Raw genomic sequence first — 20,849 nt, forward strand, 5'->3', positions numbered from 1 at the left:
TTAATTTGTAACTGTTTGTTCTAAAAAAGTATCTATTCCAATTAGATTTGAATGGTTGAGGCTGTAAAGTGCTAATTAGCTTAACCTTTTGTAGGCTAAGCAAAAATAAGCCAAGAACAACTTGTGCATGTAGAATGAAGGCCTAATGATTAAACTCTGGTACAACCAGATTGGAAAATGTTGCACAGACAATGAATTGCTCTGACATTGAATTTACCTTTCTGGTAAATTCTCTTGTCGCGCATCCACTCCTACTGAATCAAGACAAGCCAAAGCAATGTCATTTTGGCAAGCACCTTACTGGAATGCTGGAAGAGCTGAAACAAATTTAAAAAAAAAGGAAAAAGAAAAAAAATCCACCTCATATTTGTGGCTAAAGGCAAAATTTTGGTGTATGCTTCTGAAATCTGTTTAGGACTGCTTCCCATATAATTGCACCTGTTTGATTTGAGTCAGTTGAGTGCTTTCTTTACACATGGATTATTTTAAAAAAGAACATGCACCCTAACCTCTACTATGCTTTAATTGGCTTTACTCTCGTCACTTTCAGCATTAAAAGATATTCTATCCTTTGTGACGTGTGTGCAAACTGTGGACTGCTTAGCCTTGGTGCAGTCTCAGCCCACTTCTCAAGACTGCTTATCCAACACAGTCTTAGTTATAAAGCATCTCTTAATTGCATGTTGTGTAAATGTGTTCAGGAACATGGCCTTGGGATTGGGCATCTGGCCTCCAATCACTATTTCTATTTGTCTTACACACTATCTATCTTTGAGAGCTAGTTTTGGGATGCAGCTTCCCTGGACAAGGCTGCTATAGAACTATAACTATAACAGGGACCAGCTGTTCCTGGTGAACGTTGCCCTGGAGGCTGCTAAGACAAAGGACCATGGACATGTGTCTTTGAGAGAGGACTGTGCAGTGGTTATATCCATTAGGGCTACAGGTCTGCCATTGTTAGTCTTCATTTAAGCAAACACAAGGAATAGCTTAACATTTCCAGTCTTTTTTTAAGAGCATCCTTTTGAATGGCACTTGAATGCATTAAGCAGAGGTTCAAGCCCGTCGTGAACAGCATTGTTGAATAGATGTTGATTAATGGAGGCAGGAAGTGGGATTTTCTCTAAGTCTAGTGACTGCGGGCGCGACGTGGTACTCGGTGCACCTCCCAAAGGAGCTGTTGTTACTCTGGGAACGGTCAGGGGGTAATTGCAACACGAGTAGTCATGTGGACCTAATTGGTGCCTGAGGCAAGAGCAAAATCAAACCCTATTTCTTCAACTCGACCTCCACAAACTCAGCCTTAGCTCCATCACTGCCCCAACCCCTTTTGTCTGACATGGTAGACAGCAGCATCCAGTCTGCACTGCTCACCTCTGCCTCACCCTAACCCAGATGCTCCCATTACAGTTTGTCTGGAGACATATTATTGGCTTACCTTGTCTATGCTGACTGATAGCCTAGTAGAGTGATGCCTGGTTGTGCTCTAAATGACTTGGCTCAGGCCTCCCGGCGTCCATATCTGGGTTCAAAACTAGCTTAACACACACAAAAGATGATCCTCCTGGATCAGTTGTACATAAATACCCTGGGTGTTCCGCTTTGTGACGACTGATTTGGCTCAGAAATCGGCGCAGAGCTCATGGCACGCTCCCATTGATTGTAGTGGCGCGTGGGTTAAATTGATCTCATTAACATCAGTGCAGTGGAGCCGCCTGCCACTGCAGCAGCCAAACCCTGGCTGCCCCCTCCCTCCCCTCCCCCCTACTCAGAAATAAGGTCATGTGTGCAGCTTTTCTGTTTCACATGGCACACCGCACTCTCCATTTTCACAATGGAGTTTTTTTCCCCAGCTGTCCATTGTCTGTTCTAGCCTAGATCTGAAATTCAAATAATAGATAAAAACAAAAATCTTTGTAGGAAATACAAAACGTTTACTTCTGTGATTTGCTGGAAGTTTCTGGAATGGGGAAATTTGAAGGCTTCCCAGGATCGTATTTGCAGGGTCTCAGATCCGTCTGAGTTCCTAGTGCCCATCAAACACACAGTGACTTGCCAACAGCCTGGGAAGTAGGGCAGATCCTGCCGTAGATGCCTGTAATCAGTGCGTAGGAAGCGCCACATTCGTTGGCCGTTATTGCCATAAGAGTGTGAGATAATGACTAGAACCACCCCCCCAACTTTCACCACTTGATCTGCAGAGATGACTACTCCTCTGCCTGACTGACACGGAAGGAGCTGAAGACTGATGTGGTGCAAATCCGTAAGAGAATAAGATCCAGCCGCAAACCCTACTGTGGTCCTCTGTAACAGGAGTGAAATGGAGAAAGTGGGACAGAAAGGCAGAAACATGCTCTTTCTCTGTAGAATTGCTTTCTCCTGATTAAAAGTAAATGTATTAGGGACTGCACCACACACAGAGAAGTCCACTTATATAAAATATGAGTTGGCCTTGCGTGAAGGATGTTTAAATTGTGCCCTGTAAATCTGTTGTTTGAATATGTGTGTTTTCTGACCATGATCTTACTGAGTACGCTCCTTTGTTCTAATCTCTGTCTTTGTTCACAAGCAATAGCACAAGATATTTATGCAGCAAGTTTTTTTTTGTTTTTTTTATCTCTCCCTCTACCCAAACCCGCCTCTCCAGAGGCAGTTTCTATGTAGACATGACTTCCATCCGCTCCAATGGGGAGAAACTATTTTGAGACCGGCCGTATAATCACTATATCAAATTCGGCAGTTAACAATTGTTATCAATCATTTCATCTTTTCCCTTTGTCTGTTTCTGTGTAATTCTTTCTCTTGCGGCCATTCTCTCTCTCTCTCTCACACAAACACACACACATCGTATCACCCTCTCTTGCATACACCACCAGTATGTGTGGTTTAGATTCTTTGAATAGATTCACCTAGCAGTGACATTTGTAACACAGAGACTTCCGACTGAAAGATCTCTCTCTGCATCATCACTATCACTCGGTTTTCTTCTCACTTTCATCATGTCTTGCGCTCGCTTCAGAACTGTACCCAGATAATGTTTTTTTTTTTTTTTTTTTTTTTTTTTTTTACACAGTAGTTCAAAATGAACTAGACAGTGCCCCTCCTAAAGTGAGCATTTTAATTATCTGTTGGCCTCGTCCTCATTCACCAGAATGTGGCATTGAGCGACGTCGCCTGGGGATGGTGCCACATTCAGGTCACTGCCTTGCTCACCAGCTCTGACAATTTTGGAGCCTCAGCCACTGACCTATTGACCCTACGTGCATGTCACAAACGTCAGCCAAACTGGAATAAGGTCTACTGACACCATCGCCTGGCATGCCAGACATGAATGTGGGATGAAAATATAGGTCATTCTATCCAGTGTTGCGCTGACTGCGGTACACGCATTGGAAGGGGTTGCCAGTGGTTTGTGCATTCAACTGTAATTTCTCAAAGTCTGGCGAGGGTCTGCTGGATGGCTTGTAGTCCTTTCCAATCCCGGTCAAGTTTGGAGCGGTCTGTTTTTTGAGAGCCAGGGACAGATTAAATATTTACATTCTAGATTAGATGTATTTTTTTTCTCTCTCCTGACAGAAAATCGGGCAGATAGAGCTTGAAGTAATCTGGGATATTGGCTTGGAAACTTGTGTAAATAGGCCGCGACTGGGTTGCTGCTAAAGGGTCTCCCTTGACCAAAGGTCATGACATTGACAAATGAGCATCCCATCTGTGAGCCATCATCTTCTGGCAGTGGCTTTTAGCCCTCCTGCCCTCAGATGGAATCGTTTACCCCTGGGGGTTGGTGTCAGATGCCCCCTCCCAACAACCCTCTCTCAAGAGAGGCTGGTGTTTCACAAAACCCGATAAATGCCCAAGGATAGAGGTTTTGTCTTACCAAACTAACCTTGAAGGAGACTTAAGACTGCACTGGCCATGGGGTTGTCTGGTTGTCAGCCCCTCATTATTGAGACTTCTTGAAATCTCGTGGTTGCGAAGGACCTTATAGATTCTGCCTTTTCTACCTTGCCTCTTTTCCAAATTAGCTGGCCGCTGCTGACCTAGAAGAAGGCTCAGGAAATTCCTCTTCTTTAGAACCAGGCCACCGGCCTGACCCTCGTCACTAATTATACTTTGCTATGGCAGCAGGCACTCTCCAACATAATTACCTCTGGGCTTCCTCCGCTCTCCGCCGGGAGTTCCGGAGTGTTTCGCAGCCCCTTGCTCACATGCTGTAAAACTTGCGAACATGAAAGGAGTTCTGTGTGGCCGTGCAAGTGTGAGGACCATCGGACAGGACAATAAAGGAGTTGAGATTTGTCTGTGATCTTGACTTTCAAAGCTATTTCACCTCACATCCCCATTTTGACTTCTTGTTTCAACTTCCTCCTCAGGTGTCTCTAATCTTTCAAATGTGGCCTCAGAATTATTAGGTACAATTACTGACCAGCAAACAACTTTCATGAAAGGAGTTCGGATACCCTGAAAGGTTACAGATGTAGGTTTGTCCTTTTATTTGGCCGACCTTTTTGAAATTCAGTCAATAAAGCAATGTGATGGTGAACTTAGCTAACAGCTATATACTGCTATTCTCTTCATTTATAATGCCTGTTTGCCTGCCTGTTGTCCAAAATGTTATTGTTGTGCATTGGTACCAAGTTTCTTTTCCCTCTGTAATGTGGAGGTTTAGCTATGGAAAATTGAGAATGCATAAATGGAACCAAGAGCATTTTAGAAGTTCTGAGGATGTCTCCATGATGTCATCATTGCATTGAGCCTTTGGTAATCTATAGCCTTAATCTGACTAGTGTTTTCCTCTAGCACTTGAACTCCAAGAGTGACAGGAACATCCATTTTGACTTTATAGTGAGTCAGCCCTCATTCCTGTCCAGAGTTAAGAGGAGGCTCCTGTTTAGCATGTCTTATTTGGCACAGTTCACACTGTGGAATGCCCCTACAGTCTCCAGTCCATATCCTTCTCTTGGGCCAAGGCCCTGAGTTACCGCAAGGTGTCCGGTTGTTGCAACTGAGGATAGATGGTGTCATGAGGTGATGACTTACGTATGACTGCATGACTTACGGGCCAGGAATATCCACAGAGGTGCCCGGGAATACACATGGAGGTAACCCCAGCCATGCAGAACGGATGCCTCAGATTCCCGTCAACAGCACCGCTATGTAGACCGTGGGCAATGGTTGCGGAATCAGTTGAAGATGAATCAGTTGAGATGTTGAAGCTTGATTTCGGTGCTGTTTATGGATTTCCTGTGTCAAGTGTATTTGTGTTGGTATATCTTTCTTGAAGAGAATAGACACTACAGATGGAAAAGAAAAGCCAATAGTTTTAATCCTTTTAAAGAAATTGATGGCCAGCTTGCTGCCAGCAGTCCTTTCAGTCTGGTCACCATCCAAGCCCATGTCGATGCTAATCACGTTCTGGCAAACGTGTCTGTCTCCATCCAACACATGGGACTCAATGTTAAATTGGTCGGAAATGAATCACAAAATCTCATCGGCCAGCTCTCCATGTGGCACGCTGTAATTTACGTGTGAACTTTGCCCCAGCCTCCCCCTTCCTTGGAGAGGGTTGTCTGATGTATCCAGGCAGCTTTTAGGACCCCCCTCGTAGATTAGCCTGTCTAGCAGCCCATCTTGTTAGAGTTGTTGCAGGGGGGTGCAGTGGTTATGCTGAATTTGTGGGCAGTAACCGACACCCGTGCATCTCCCCCTACAGCAGATTTGTCTTTGTCCCAGGAGGAGCAATCAAGGCTGAAAAGACCTAGCCTTCCTTTGAATGAGATTTGCAGCAGATTTGCTATGCGAGAGTAAATTGCTGAAGCAGTTAGCCTGAGCTTATTAATGTTGAGGGGCCTTCCTTTTGGGGGTTCAGGGAATGGGGGCAGGTGGGCTGGGGGAGGGAGGTGTTTAGGGATGGGGTTGGAGGAGAAGCCTGCCCTTGTCACCCTTCCAAATCCAGAAAACCCCTCTCCACCAGCTGCTTTGACTCCATCTCGCTAATGACATCTCAGGACCCCTCCTGGCACCCCCAACTGGACGTCTGTGACTGCGGGAACCTCAAGACCCTAATACTGGACAAATTACAATTACAAAAAACTTTAGCCTAGTAAATTAGCCTGGCTTCTTTTAGGGTTCACATTAAATTAGTTCTTTATTTTCTGTAATGATTTGCTTTCTGTAGACTTTGTTATGTGGAGCTTGTTTATGTAACCTCATTGGTAGGCTATATGAATGGACTAAGGTCGAAGCTAACAGGATAATTTTCTAGTAATAACATAAATGCAGCGTAATGAAATAAAAGTGTAAGAAAATAATTCATAACTGTTGAGAGTCTACTTGCATAGTAAATTGCATCTGTTGTGGCTGTTCTCTTGATTTTTTCCAGCCATATGAGCCTGAGGCCAGTTGAGGTAGACACACATCAACACTGTTTGTTTCACCCCCCCACTCCGGAGGTCAGAGCACAGTCTGTCTGCACAGCTGCTATAGATGTGGCCAGGCTTTCATCATCTAGTCCTAAATAGAGTAAAACACATTAACTTCAGCAGACTTAGGTTTGACAAACAGTGCCTGTCAAAAGCTGAGAGTCCAACCGTAAAAGAGGTGTGGATGTGTGAGGTAAACATATGCCTTCCATATGGAGGACGGGTTCCCTATTGTTACTCCGTCCATATAGACTAGATGCCCATCAGTACCAGGATTGTGCTGAGAGATTGTTGTTTGCCATTTGACTTGAAACACACACAACCACACTCAATTCTCTCTCTCTCTCTCTCTCTCTCTCACACACACACACTCTCTCTCTTTCTCTCTCTCTCACTCACTCACTCAGTCACTCACTCACTCACACTCACACAACCACACGATTACAAGCGGGTTGCACATTGTCCCTAATGCACACAGCAGGTGCCCCCTCGTGAGTGCTGATGGATTGTCATAAACACGGGAGGGTCTCCACCTCCTGAAGTCTGCATCTGCCAGAAGGCCATAGCCTCGCCACTGTGGCAATGCACACAAAACACGGCTCTTGGAAAGAGATCAAGACAGTGAGCAAATGTCATGGGATCTGCACAGAAATGAGACTAGCAGGTGCACAGCAAAAATGTGCGTGTGTGTGTCTGTCTGTCTTTGTATGCATGCTCATGCACATATACTTTAGTGGGACGTCTCAACGTCACCACTCATAGCTTCTATATAATGGCCATTGCAGATGAAACCTATCCAGGACTGTTATACGCTCGTCTGTCGCATACTGTCTCTCTGTTCCCACTCTTCCATTGCGTGGTTTCCCGTTCATTTAATTTCTGGGGCACAGAAGCTTGTTGTGGGAGACACGGGGTGCTCTAGTGCTACTGACACATTTATTTTGGGGCTCAGGTGACTAGAGCATCCACATTTTTACAGAAGAAGGCATCAAAATCACAGGCGGTTAGAAAGAGATGGAGAGGTAGAAAGCCTTGATGCTTTCCTGTAATGATGTGTAGGCTCTAGGTCTCGTTTTGATCATAGTTTTCTCCTGCGGATTTCAATGTAGTCTACCACATTATTCCAGGTACCATGGGTCATTGACTATCTTAAAACTGGAGCGTGTATAAGACATGTATTGCCAGTGTATAGACTATTACTTACTGAAGTTTAGATCAACTATGGGTCCTTGAGTGTGACCATCAATTCAGTCCTCTTAATGTGTTCCAGCATTTAGAAACAACAACATTAAGCCCCTCTTTTTGTTAATTTACAAACTATTATCATAGATCTCAAAACAAAACAACCCAGTTGGCGCTGGCTGTGCGACATTATAGCCTTTGAAATGTAATCCCGCTGGCATTAAGGGGATTTGCTGCAGCAAGCCCCTGCTGCTGCTGCTGCCTCTCCCAGTTGGGTGAGGAGTGTGGAGATGGGACAGGGCTCTGGTGGGGGGTGGTGGATGGAGGGAGGGTGGACGGTTGCTAGGTTCTATGAGGGTGGGTTGAGGGTTGCTAGGTTCTATGAGGGTGGTGGAGGGTTGCTAGGCTCTATGAGGGTGGGTGGAGGCAGAGGGAGGGGGCTGAAGAGTGCCAGGCAGAGAGAAGGCGAACAGAGCGGAGTTCTGTGATTAGGGTCTGTGATTAGAGCCTCCATGGTGCCAGTCGGAGGGGCCTTGGCCTTTGTAATTAAGCAGCCCCGCAGAGACCTAATCCCTAAAAGAGCAGGGCCTGTTAGAGCCCACAGCAGAGTAGAGATGCTGGTGGTGTGTGTGTGATGTGGTGTGGGCATGGGGGTGGGCATGGGCGTGGGGGTGGGCATGGGGGTGGGGGTGGGCATGGGGGTGGGCATGGGCGTGGGGGGGGGTGGGCATGGGGGTGGGGTGGGTGAGGGAGAGGGAGAGAAGAGGATGAAGAGAGCACTTCACAAGTTCTGAAAATGAGATTAGTAGATGTGGCATGTTTATAATGCTGAATATTCAAACTTTGTGTCAACTTGTTTACAGTCCTGCGGACTCTACAGCTTTTGGCCTCATTCTCTCGTGTGTGTGTGTGTGTGTGTGTGTGTGTGCGCTTGTGCTTGTGCTTGCACGTGTGACTGGCTGATGCCCTTTACTGGAGTTTAGGACAAATGGTGCTTCCTACTCAAATGGCCTACAAAGGCTGTTTTCATTCTAAGTGGCCTGATTGGTATTTGCCCAGCAGTCCACCACGTCTTTCCGCCTCCCTGTGTGGGTTCCCAAGGAAACAGAATGGTTTTCACCTCTCTCTCTCTCTCTCTCTCTCTCTCTCTCTCTCTCTCTCTCTCACAACAACACTACTCCCTCTTTGTCATTCCCTTGTCATTCCTTTTCTCCCCAACCAGAAAGGCGTGATGACATCAATCCTCCTGTTGTCAAACCACTCTGTGGCCAGTAGCATACCAGCATCCAGAAATCAATTGACATTTGGGGTTTTTGTGGGGTTTTTAATGGGCTTCTTTCTGGGCTCATTGTGGAGCCTGATTTAGGCGGCCGCGGGGAGGCCTGATGTAAAAGATGAGTCACATTGGCCACCTTCAGAGACCGAGGCTCATTTCACACTGCTAATGCGATCTCACACTCTCACACACACTAACACACTCACACGCACACATACAGGGCCTCACACACACACACACACACACACACATACGTACACATGCGCGCACACACATACACACACACACAGGGCCTGAACAGTGGCAGATAGCTGTGGTTATGCGTCTTTAGGAAAATCCCTTTCTCAGAGAAAACGAATGCAGATCATCTTGTGATGAAGAAGGAAGGAGAGCAAGTGAAGTGAAGGGGCGAGCGAAAGGGAGCGTGCTGCTCACACACACTAAAGTAGGTTAGAACGCATCCCTCCGGAGTCCTCATCTCCCAGCCGTTTTATATAAGATGAGTTCCTTTTCTGTTATGGGTGCCAGCGTATTACCAGGCTGTCCCGCAACTGAATGGGTTTCTAATGAAACTGGAAGGATGTGTGTGTGTGTGTGTGTGTGTGTGTGTGTGTGTGTGTATAGGGCTAATAAGAGGGTTTACCCGATAAGCTTAAAAGGCCGGGTTACTTTGGGTGGAAGAACTGCTAAAAGCGGCCAACTTTGGAGCGGGAGGTTGGGTTGCATTCGTCTGCTATGACCTTGTCCTCAAAAACAATTCCTCTTCTCCTTCTTCCAGGAAGCCCTCTGCATGGAGTCTTGCTTCTTCATTCTCTCTCTCTCTCTTTCTCTCTCTCTCTCTCTCTCTCTCTCTCTCTCTCTCTCTCTCTCTCTCTCTCTCTATGGGTTTTCTCTTTGCTGAAATGGTACTTAGTTGAACCCCTTAGATGGCAGTTAATAGGCTGGCACCAGTGCCCAGCTGTTAGCTAACTTGGAAAAGATGTCGCTCAGGCTGTAGTCCAGTTATGGTTCAACAGTAACAAGCCTTGTAGAGAGACCTGGGACAACTTTAGAGAAGGAAAATGTGTTGATGTTTTTGCTTTTTAAAATGAAAAAGCCACATATTGAAGCACTGTCGCTTTGTGAAGTGTTTTCATCCTGACAGGGCTGGCTCAGGATTGTCAGGACACTGCCAGAATACAACGCTAATAAAATACTTTCTGCTTCACAAGAAAGAGAATTTCAGACTGAAAGAGCGAAAGTGTCTCTGCTCCCCGTGAATGAACCAATTTTTTATTGAACCGGTGTAATGCTGCACCGTGAAAAGACCTTGGGGGACAACCGTTGAGGAAATGAATGAGCTGCGACTTCAATGAGGTCGGCCGTTAATCCTCTTCTCTCTCTCTCTCTCTCTCTCTCTCTCTCTCTCTCTCTCTCTCTCGTTCTCTTCTCATTCTCTTCTCATTCTGCGCCTAAATGGAGTCTTATTTTTAGCTCTTTTTCTTGTCGTTCGTTCTAACACTTTCATTTCATCAAAGTGGTTCCTTGCATTTTGGGGGGGGATTATCTCTTTCGTGAAAAACTGGACTCCTAAAGTTGTGCGAAGGGTTGTGATGTACTTGGACTTTGTGTCCGTGTATCCCCCTGGCCATCTCATTCTCTCTGTGACCTCATCAGTTTTTCCTTTCTCATTCTTCTTCCTCTGTGGTGTGTGTGTGTGTGTGTGTGTGTGTGTGTGTGTGTGTGTGTGTGTGTGTGTGTGTGTGTGTGTGTGTGTCAGTGTGTGTGTGTGCGCGTGCATCATTCCTCTGGGTCGAATGCACTCCGGCACTCTCTCTCTCTCTCATTGTATTTCTGAATGAACCCCCTTCCTCCCTCATCCTCCCCACCCCCCCTGTAATGTATTAGAACGGACAGCCACTCAGTAACCCCAGAGGCTATGAAGCATTAGTCAAACACACACACACACACACACTAACAGGCATGCGTTTGAAGCAGCAGCAGCAGCGTTGGTTTCAGACTCGTATATCATGAAGACCATTCCTCACTCCATCCACAGCTAGGCTATAATCAGATGGGCAGATAAAGATGTCAGGAAGGGAGCAATGTAGTTTGTGTGTGTGTGTGTGTGTGTGTGTGCGCGCACATGCAAATCGATCCAAATCAGCATAAAGCACACACACTCACTGACACACACAAGTATGCACATGCACTCTCAAGTAAAAGGTAAAAGTTGCTGATGCAAGCCTTGCACCGTCACACATCTGCATGCACATGCACTGAGACATTCTCTCACAGACACATCCACGCACGCACACACACACCGGAACTAGAGAAGACAGAGTCTCCATTAGGTCAGAATGGATCAATGCACTGTCGGGAGACCACTGACTGGAAGTTATACTAATTAGCCTGTGTGTGTGTGTGTACTCTCACCAGACTGTAACAAACACATCTCTCTAGACCTCACAGAGTCAGTGGCCGCATGGCACTTTTAGCTCTTCTGTGTTAACTCCTCAGCATCTTTGACTTTACCACACACACACACACACACAGTACACACACAGTACACACACACACGTAAGTTCATGGTGGGTCAGCATTTTCAGCCCTGCCGCATCCTCCGCTGCTGCCGTCATCAACCTGTTAAAACAAGCCTGTTCCCCTTTGGCTCATTGTGTGTGTGTGTGTGTGTGTGTGTGTGTGTGTGTGTGTGTGTGTGTTTTTTATGTTTGCTCAGGGGTGACTATCTTGCTGTGCTGTCTGTCCAGTCCCAGCTGGCTCCCATAGTGACAGTGTTGAGTGCTGGCCGCGTTAACTCTAATGGATGAGAGCGATTACAGGCACACCAATAGCAGCATACAGTATGGGCCATCTGTTCCCACCGGAGATTGTAGTACACTACGGCAAGCCCAAGACGACACACTGAGCCAGGGAACCTAGGGAAGGTAAAGCACTCCTCGTGCACAGTTGTAGGTCTTGCAGTATACCAGTAATTAAATGGCTACATTGTTTGGCTACGTTGGATCGTTTTTAATTTGTGTCAGTGTTAGTCGCAGTAGCATTTGGTCTCTCTCTCTCTCTCTCTCTCTCTCTTTCTTTTTCTCTACTCATGTCTCTCTCTCTCTCTCTCTTTTTTTCTCTACACATGTCTCTCGCTCCCTTACTCTTCCTCTAACACACAAACAAACACACGTGCGCACACACACACACAACGATAGGACGTTACATAAGCCGCATATTGATATCGTGTTCCACTGCTTTTGTTTGCTGTTGCCCAGAATGACCGTTAGTCATGGATGACCGGCTCAGAGTGTACCAGGGCAGTTCTCCTCGTTTCAGATTAAGGGCCTAATTTTGGAAGGGCTCTTTCGGCTCGGAGGCAAACCAAATTAAAATAAAAAGCACTGCTCATCTTCCAGCATGCCCTCTGTGGAGTATTAAATTAAAAAGGTAAATTGAATTTGTTATGCATCAGGAGTCATTCTCATGATGTACCGACTGGTGTCGGGACAAAGATTGACATCGTCTGTCGTTTTGGATAACTCTGTATGGGGAAACATGGTGGTGGTGTTGGAGGGGGAGGGAAGCCATTGTTCCAAAGGGGGAAGGAGTATCAGTGACATGACTACCTGTTTCTCTTGCAGATTTAAAAAAAAAAAATGCTATTGACCGATTTAAAAGAAATATTCTTCGCATGACTATGTATATAAATATTGTCTAAAAGAATTGCGAATGTATTTGATTTAAAGTGTCATCCAGTCGTTGTCCGTCACTGTCTGTGTCTTGTCTGCCCCACAGACATTATTATGGTCTGTATGAAACATAGTGTAGATCACAGGCCCCACTTACTTACTACTACCACTTACTATCCTGTAAATGCTGGTTGCCCAGTGTCCGAATTTGATGACCTTGAGTAGTTGTTCAGTTTCAGACAGATGACCTCCAGTCCCCACAGTCTCCGTCTCGCTCTCCCCTGTTATGAGGCACCGCAGCTGTGGCTCACACTCACCTCTGCCCTCTGTGCTTCTCACGTTACACTCACAACCTCTGCATTGGCTCTGTTAATGTGTGTGTGTGTGTGTGTGTGTGTGTGTGTGCGCGTGTGTGTGTCACATCTGCAGCTCTGTGCTCTGTCCTCTGTGCTCTGTTAATGTGTGTGTGTGTGTGTGTGTGTGTTTGTGTGTGTGTCACATCTGCAGCTCTGTGCTCTGTCCTCTGTGTTACACTCACAACCTCTGCATTGGCTCTGTTAATAATGTGCTGTGTGCTGTCCACATCTGCAGCTCTGTGCTCTGTCCTCTGTGCTCCTCACCTTACACTCACAACCTCTGCATTGGCTCTGTTAATGTGTGTGCGTGTCACATCTGCAGCTTCATTGTCCACTATGTGTCTGTGGAAGGTCAAAAGCACTCCACCTGAATAGTTCTGCTCCTCTCGAATCTTTTTCCAGAGGTGCTCCAGAGCTCTGATTGTCTCATTGTCTTAGCTTGACCTTTTAGTGTGTGAGTGTCACAAGTGAGCAATGATTACACACTCTCTGTTTTGCCTCTCTGACACACAACAAACACACACACACACAGACCCTGTCACTTTCTTACACACACACACCCACACACACACACACACACACTGCGCACACTCCTGATTGCACATTTGCACATTATCGTAAGCGTGCTAATTACCAACCATTTCGTGCGAAAATTCTTAAACAACGATGTTTTTCAAAATGTAATTTCAAAATAACAATTGTTAAATGAACCTTACATTTTTCAGTAGCCATAGGTGTGTAGATTTAAGCAAAATCTAGTTTGGTTCTTACCGGGGTTTTTACTGTCTGAAATATCCGTTTCATTTGTTTACCACGCTCGGAGTTTAGTGCTGGGCTGGTGGGTACTTATTCCCAACCTTTCTCACTGCACATCAACGGTTAGCCCGAGAATTCTCCTCGTCGCAATTCAAAATTCCACTGGGGCTCCAAGCGGATTTGTACACGCAGCCTTACAACACTGTTTACAGCTCTTCGAATCACGGCAAAATTTAATTTTTGGTACATAGCTAATTTAGATAAACTTATGGTGTGGGTGCTTGTGTTTCTTTAGGAATCCAACGTCTTGGTTTGTATAGAAATTAATATTAAGTGACACATACACGTAAGAGGTTGGACATACGTGACTGTTGGTAATATGTGACGTTCCTATATCTAAGTTATTGATGTTCTGATGTTTTTTTGTGATGCTTGATGGAGAAGTGACCTTGTGTGAGCTCAGATACCTCACTCTGCTGCAGCTTCACTTTCTGGTTCCCTGACTCAACAGGATTAGAAGTGTGTGTGTGTGTGTCTGTGTGCGCACCTTTCTGCTGGACAGTTGTGGAGGTCATGGTGCTTCACTGAGGGCAAAAGAAGTCATAGGGGCAGAAGCTGAAGAGCTGTCCGTGGTACCTGACAATTGCAGAGATGATATTTCAGATTAATGTATGCCCTACTTGCCTGTGTATGTGTGTGAGTCTGTGATTTCTGTTGCCATTGCACAACAAGCATGCCTTTGAAGCTGGGAGTATGACTCATCTTTTACATCAGGCCCCCTCACAGTGGCCTAGATCAGGAAAGTGTGTGTGTGTGTGTGCGTGTGTGTGAAGGAAGAAATGGGGGCCTTGTCTGAAATGGGGCTATGTGCTTGGCAATGTGTTAGGGCTGGGGTATTGTCCAAAACATCTGCTTTTGTGCTTCCTGGATGCATACATGGGCATGCACACAGACCATCCTGGTGCCAGAATCTGCATTGTGCGTGGGCCTAAGTATAGCATGGTGGGATTGGTTACTGCATGGACATGTTGCTACATCACAAACACCTGACTTCTCTGTCGTCATGTTCGTTCATAAGTTTCTAGAATGTTCTTCCTGGTAAATATCCCACCCCGTAAATATCTTGTTTGCGTTCTGCAGTCTGGCTAATGACCTGGGGCTCTCGGGTTTCTCCGGTGGCAATGGTATAGCTCTTCAGCCGCATTAAAAAGCTGCAGTGTGTTTTTAGAGCCGTCATGTTGGCTCCAGCCGGTCCCAAAAGAGAACGGAACATCCATGCCGGTAATGGTGACTGTGGCGCCAAGTGACGGGTACCAGTCAGAGCAGGGGAACTGTAGAGGGTTACTGAATTCATGCCTATGTGACGTCAGGACTGCTGGGGGAACACAGGGACCACACACACACACACACACACACAGACACATTGACACAAAATAATACCAAAATCATAGTTGTCCATGGAATGTGATATTATGTAAGAAAGATTTATGTTACAGATACTTGTAACTGACGTAGTAGAATAATGGTTAAGTAATTACTGATCACATTCAATCTTGACACACACACACACACACAAACACAAGACTTGTTTATTTGAGAAGCTTGAGATGCCAAAACTGGTGTCACTAGCAAACCAACCCCTACCCCCCCCAGTGGCCTGGCATTGTGTTGGGCACGTGTCTGGTTGCTCAATAGTAGCAGAGAACATAACATCACATAGCGCTGTTTACAGACAGGAGGAATACATCAGGCTTGTGCAATATGCCCCGTGTTTAGCTCAGCCTGCCATGTTGGATTCATTTTGCACAATGTTTTTATTTGGCAATTTGATTTATTGCTTGATTTTTTTTTCTTAAATTAACCTGCATCACCATTGCTTTGTTTAACCCACTGACTACACACACACAAACACACACACACACACACACACACACAAAAGTGAGTTTATTAAAGGCTTAGACATGAGTGTATAATGTATACATACACCTCATTTTGGAATACATAAAATAAACAGCACTCCTAAACCTCAACTCAAGGCAAAAACAGGCTCAGTCTCTGGGACAAACACACTGCAGCACAGCACACACACACAGAGCAGCACATGGTTTGGGCGCATGCAGTGTTTCCCGTGCTGTGGCGGTGGCGATGGGGTGGGGTGGTGATATATTTAGGGTGCTGCTTTTATCCTCTTACATAACGGGGTCTCCTCTCCGCTCCACTCGGCTGCCGTGTGTGTGAAATACAAACCCACTCAGACACACACACACACACACACACAGCTGCCTGTCATCTGATGGGAACAACAGAGAGGATCCAGCTAAGAGAGAGGAAACATTGAATGCGCGTGTGTGTGTGTGTCTGTGTGAGTGTGTGTGCTTGTGTTTTCAGGTGTGGAAAGCAAGAGAAGTGTGATCATTGTGTCAGACTTGAGAAAATAGAGAGTTTGGGGAGAAGGGCTAGGACGTGAATGTAGAGAAGAGGAAGCTTGGACTGCTTTTTTTTTTGAAGTAGGAAATAAGCACCAGAGGAAAATATGAAAGTTTTACAGATGTGTCTATTATCAGAGTGCAAAGGAAGGAATAAGACATTAGTGATGGGAAGAAAGAGTGTGAATCATACTGTTTGTGTGTGTGTGTGTGTGTGTGTGTCAGAAAAGAGGAAAAGCGAAGGTAGGAAGGCATGCGGTGAAACCGGTGTGTGTTGGGCCAGGTCAGGGACACTCTAAGTGGCTAAGTGGCTACCTCTGCCGTTGTGCTGCTATTTTATTCAGCAGGTACCTGGCAGAGATGCTGTGCGGGTGTCACGTTGAAATGCCTCCCCTCCTGTGGTTAATGCCGCCCTTAAAGGCTCCCCCTGCGCCCCACATGTCAGTCTACTGCCATGAAACGTGCCACATGGAAAAGTAACTCCGGTGTCGTGCTGAATGGTTCCCCCATGTGGATGTCACATTGCAACCTCCTCTCTTCATCTGGGCTTCTAGTGCCTGTAGTGAGATGTGTCACGTTGAAATGTGTCCCCCTGGTGGGTCAGTTGATGGCTTGTGCGGAAGTGTTCAAGTGAAAAAAAAACCTGCCCCTTGAGCTGACCTGTCACATTGAACTGGGCTGTGGTCTTTATGAAGACTGAAGGGTTGTGAAATGGGGGTGGGAATTGGCAACAGTACACACACACACACACACACACACACACACACACACACACACACACACTCACACACACATTCCCTCAACATTGCACACACAGCACCAAAAAACTAGCTTCATATTGAAATGTCCTCGCTTGGCTACCAGTGCCTGTAGTAAGAGGTGCCATGCAGAGATGTGTCCCCTGGTGGGTCAGTTGATGGCTGGTGGTGGGCTGCTGGTGTCGCGCTGAGCTGACCTGTCACTTTGAACTGGGGACAGGGCTTTATGAGGACTGAAGGGTTGCAAGATGTGGGTGGGAATTGACAACGTGCGTGCACACACACACTCAAACGCGCGCACACACAGTCTCTCACACACACACACACACACACACACACACACACACATCACTGTACACACTGCATCAAAAAAATTGGAAAAAGTGACACTTCACTGACAAGGTCAGAGGGTGTGTGTGTGTGTGTGAGAGAGAGAGCATGTAGGTTGACCAGTTGTCTGACTGTTTTTTTGGGTGAGTATGTTTGCTGTTGTCCTTTTGATGCCCTTGTGGACTTCTTTGTGTCAGAAATTTGAGCACCGCTCTGCTGGCTAGCCCCAGTGGAGCTCCACTGACCAGCACCCCTCTGCACAACGCACACACAGAGAAAGATAGATAGATATAGAGAAAGATGGATAGATGGAGAGAGTGTGTTTCAGAGGAAAGCTAGTTTAAAGAACAGAAGAGTGTGGAAAGGGAGGGAGAGATACAGAAGGATGACGAGAGAGAGAGAGAGAGAGAAGAGTCAGTATTCAACTTGGATGTGATTTATGGAATGCTCCTGCACCATAGCCTCCTTGACTGCATGCGTGGGTGTCTTTCTCTCACTGTATCTCTCTCTCTCTCTCTCTCTCTCTCTCTCATACTCCTCCTCTTTCTTGTTTTCTCTCCCTTCTCTCTCCCTCCCTCTCTTTTTCTCTCTCTCTCTGACCCACATTCCTGCATCCTCCTCCACCTTCTCTTCGACGGGCTTTATTTATCACTGCAGAAAATTCATCTCCGACCTGACAGAAACACTAGTCATGTCTCACACACACACACACACACACACACACACACACACACACACACACACACACCCCCAGTAGATCTTTGCTCCAGAAGATGCCGTGACGCAGCTTGGCATGAGCTCGGACATCTCTGGTACTCTGGGGTGCCTCATCCGTTTCCTCCCCCATCAGAACAGCTCCAGGAGCAGGGGAACTGACTGCCGCCAGCCCCAGGCTTTCACAGGCCTACTTACGCTTCTGCTGCACTCTCGGCCTCTGTCAGTGTCTCACTCCATCTCATTCTTTGTGTGCACTCATACACTAACATTAACTTGAAGAGAGCTGCTTTTCCATCACACACACACACACACACACACACACACACACACACACACACAGCAGACCACACCACCCTTCACTTTCTCTTCTCTCTCAAACAAACTCCCCTACACACACTCATGCTTACATCTTCTCTCTTTCTCCGTCTCCCTCTCTCTCTCTCATTCCTCCATGTTTTCCTCTGTGCTGTAATCAGATCCAGATGGGGCTATTCTGGGTGTGGGCAGCCTGTCCCACTGGAATGGCCCTTTTCAGCCCAGCCGTGCACCGCCACTGCTGCCATGGTTACCGCAGGGAGCTTTGGGGCGAAGGCCTGCCTATATAAGGACATGGCAGCACGACAGTCTGTCTGTCCATGTGATGGACGTGCTCTTGTACTTTGTTGTTGGATCGTTTCTGTGTGTCTGTTCCTGTTTGTTTTGGGGGAGATGTCTGAAACTTTGTTTACTTTGAATGGAGGGTGTAAAGCCTCTGTTAATGAAGCCTAACTTTGATGTGTGTGTGTGTTATGTATAGTGTGGTGGACACACACACACACACACACACACACACACACACACACACACACACACACACACACACACAAAGTCTTTGTGCCCCAACAGTCTGGCTCTGTCTCTCCTTTGTAAGAACTAGCGTGTGTGTGTGTGTGTTGGCAACCATTGCAGTATGCTACCTTTGGCTTTGTCTGTCTCTCCTTTGGTCTCTGTTTCTTGGAGTCCTTTCCTTCGCATTCCTTGTAAAGGTCTAGTGTTCTCTCACGCTATACCACACACACACACACTCACTGCTTTCTTGCACTCTGTTTTGTTCCTCTGCTCCAGCATTTGTGATTTGACAAGAACATTAGACATCCGAGCCCCGACTCCCAGGCACGCGGTCTTCTGGCATCCCGTATAGCTCCTCTCCTCCTCTCCTCCCATCCTCTCCTCCTCCCCTCCCCTCCCATCCTCTCCTCCCCTCCTCTCCTCCTCTCCTCCCATCCTCTCCTCCTCCGCTTGTTCGTGGTGGTGTTCTTCCCCACCCCGTGGCCTTGCGACTCTAGGCTGAAAAACAGACTCGGCCGTAGACTTGGGTGGGCTCCGGACTTGTTGACCAGCCAGCCAGCCAGAGCTGTGATGTGATGTGATGTGCGGTGGGGAGCTGGATGGGCTGGAGTGGAGTGGAGTGGTGATGTAGTGGAGCACTGAGGAGCTCAACTGGCATCTTCAGTGATCCGGTTCCGCCTGCTAGCTCTCCAGGGGCGCTCTGCTGAGCAAGCTTCCGGATGCTTCCAGGCCCTTCTGGAGGATGGCCACTTCACAGACAATAAGATATATGTGTGTGTGTGTGTGTGTGTGTGTGTGTGTTGAGGGATAGACCAAGTATTGTGACTCGACATGAATAATGATGAGTAAACACTTTGCATTTAGAATTAGTAGAGAAATGTTTCAGCCTAATAGAACTGAAGGCTGCGAAGCATATCCTGTTTGCAATTTTGCTCTGTGTTTATTTGTTTATTTATTAACTGCCGAAGTGTCGATTTTAAACTTAGTGTGGCCTATGGCCACATACTTCATCTGACTTTCGATGTGTCTGGATTCCCAGCTGCTGTAAGTTGCACACCCTTTATCTTACTAGTCGGATGTGTAGTACATATGATTCCATAGATGCTTTGCTGCATTCCAAAACAGTGAGTGGCTGATTGTAGGCTGGTGAGGGTTCAGTTAGACCTGCTCTTCCTCCCCCTCTCAACCAACCAACCTCAGTCAGTCAGTCAGGCACTCAGGCACTCAGGCGGGAAAGAACTGTGGGTCTGTGGAATGTGCCGTCTCAGAATTCCAACACACACACACAGAAGCCTTCAGCTGCCTTTGCAGTTGCTTGGCGGTAAAGTGCAAACAAAGCAGGACATTGTTCACAGCTGAGTGAAGCCCGGTGCTGCACTGGGGCTCAGCCCCAAGCTAGGACCTGCAGCGCTCAGCAAGGTGCACCAACTAACTCAGGGTGGGGACCCAAACATAGATCATTATCACAGCCTGTGTTCTCTGCATGGGAGTGTGTATACATGTGTGTGATTCTCTTTATTACATGTATGATTTTTACAGAAGAGTAGTTTCTGAAATCTTGTCAAGATTGAGAATATCTGGAAAAGTTTGGGAGACTTCAAACAGCACTGAAGCGGTTCTCTGTTTGAAAAATAAATATGATTCCAGCATGATGTAACAGTAAGACATCCCATAATGGTTGCCATAGAAAGAGAACACGGGCATAGAACATTCACATAAAAAGATCTAGCCTGACCGGACAGCACACTTTATTTCTTACAGAATACCCTATATTTACAATCTTATTGAAGTGCCCATAGGTAGGTTGAAAACTTGGATATTTCTTTCTGTACATGTAGGCCTGCAAGAGTAGGCTTCATGACACAAGCTGCAGTTTGAAAGTGGCAGAGCCAGTTTTAGAATTGGCAGTGAAAGTTGTGCGTGACAGGTTAGCTTCTTGGCATCTGCCACTGCACCTGGCTAACCTCAAGATGCTCACAGGCTCAAAATGCAAGTACTGTATCTGTGACCGGAGCTCTGTTAAAAATGAATTGAATATGCCATTATTCTCCAGAACTGTTATCTATGTGTTTAACTCTTTAGTATTTTATTGTGTTACCTTGGGATCCAGTTTATCCTGACCTC

At 46.4% G+C, this 20,849-nt stretch overlaps 1 protein-coding gene across 1 annotated transcript in view; it reads left to right on the plus strand.

The window, feature by feature from the left end:
- Positions 1 to 20,849, plus strand: part of cep85l (centrosomal protein 85, like) — a 67,427-nt gene that overhangs the window by 4,205 nt on the left and 42,373 nt on the right. The gene's annotated exons all lie outside the window — the stretch shown is intronic.

The sequence above is a fragment of the Alosa alosa genome, chromosome 8 (assembly GCF_017589495.1).
Source record: "Alosa alosa isolate M-15738 ecotype Scorff River chromosome 8, AALO_Geno_1.1, whole genome shotgun sequence".
NCBI lineage: Eukaryota > Metazoa > Chordata > Actinopteri > Clupeiformes > Clupeidae > Alosa > Alosa alosa.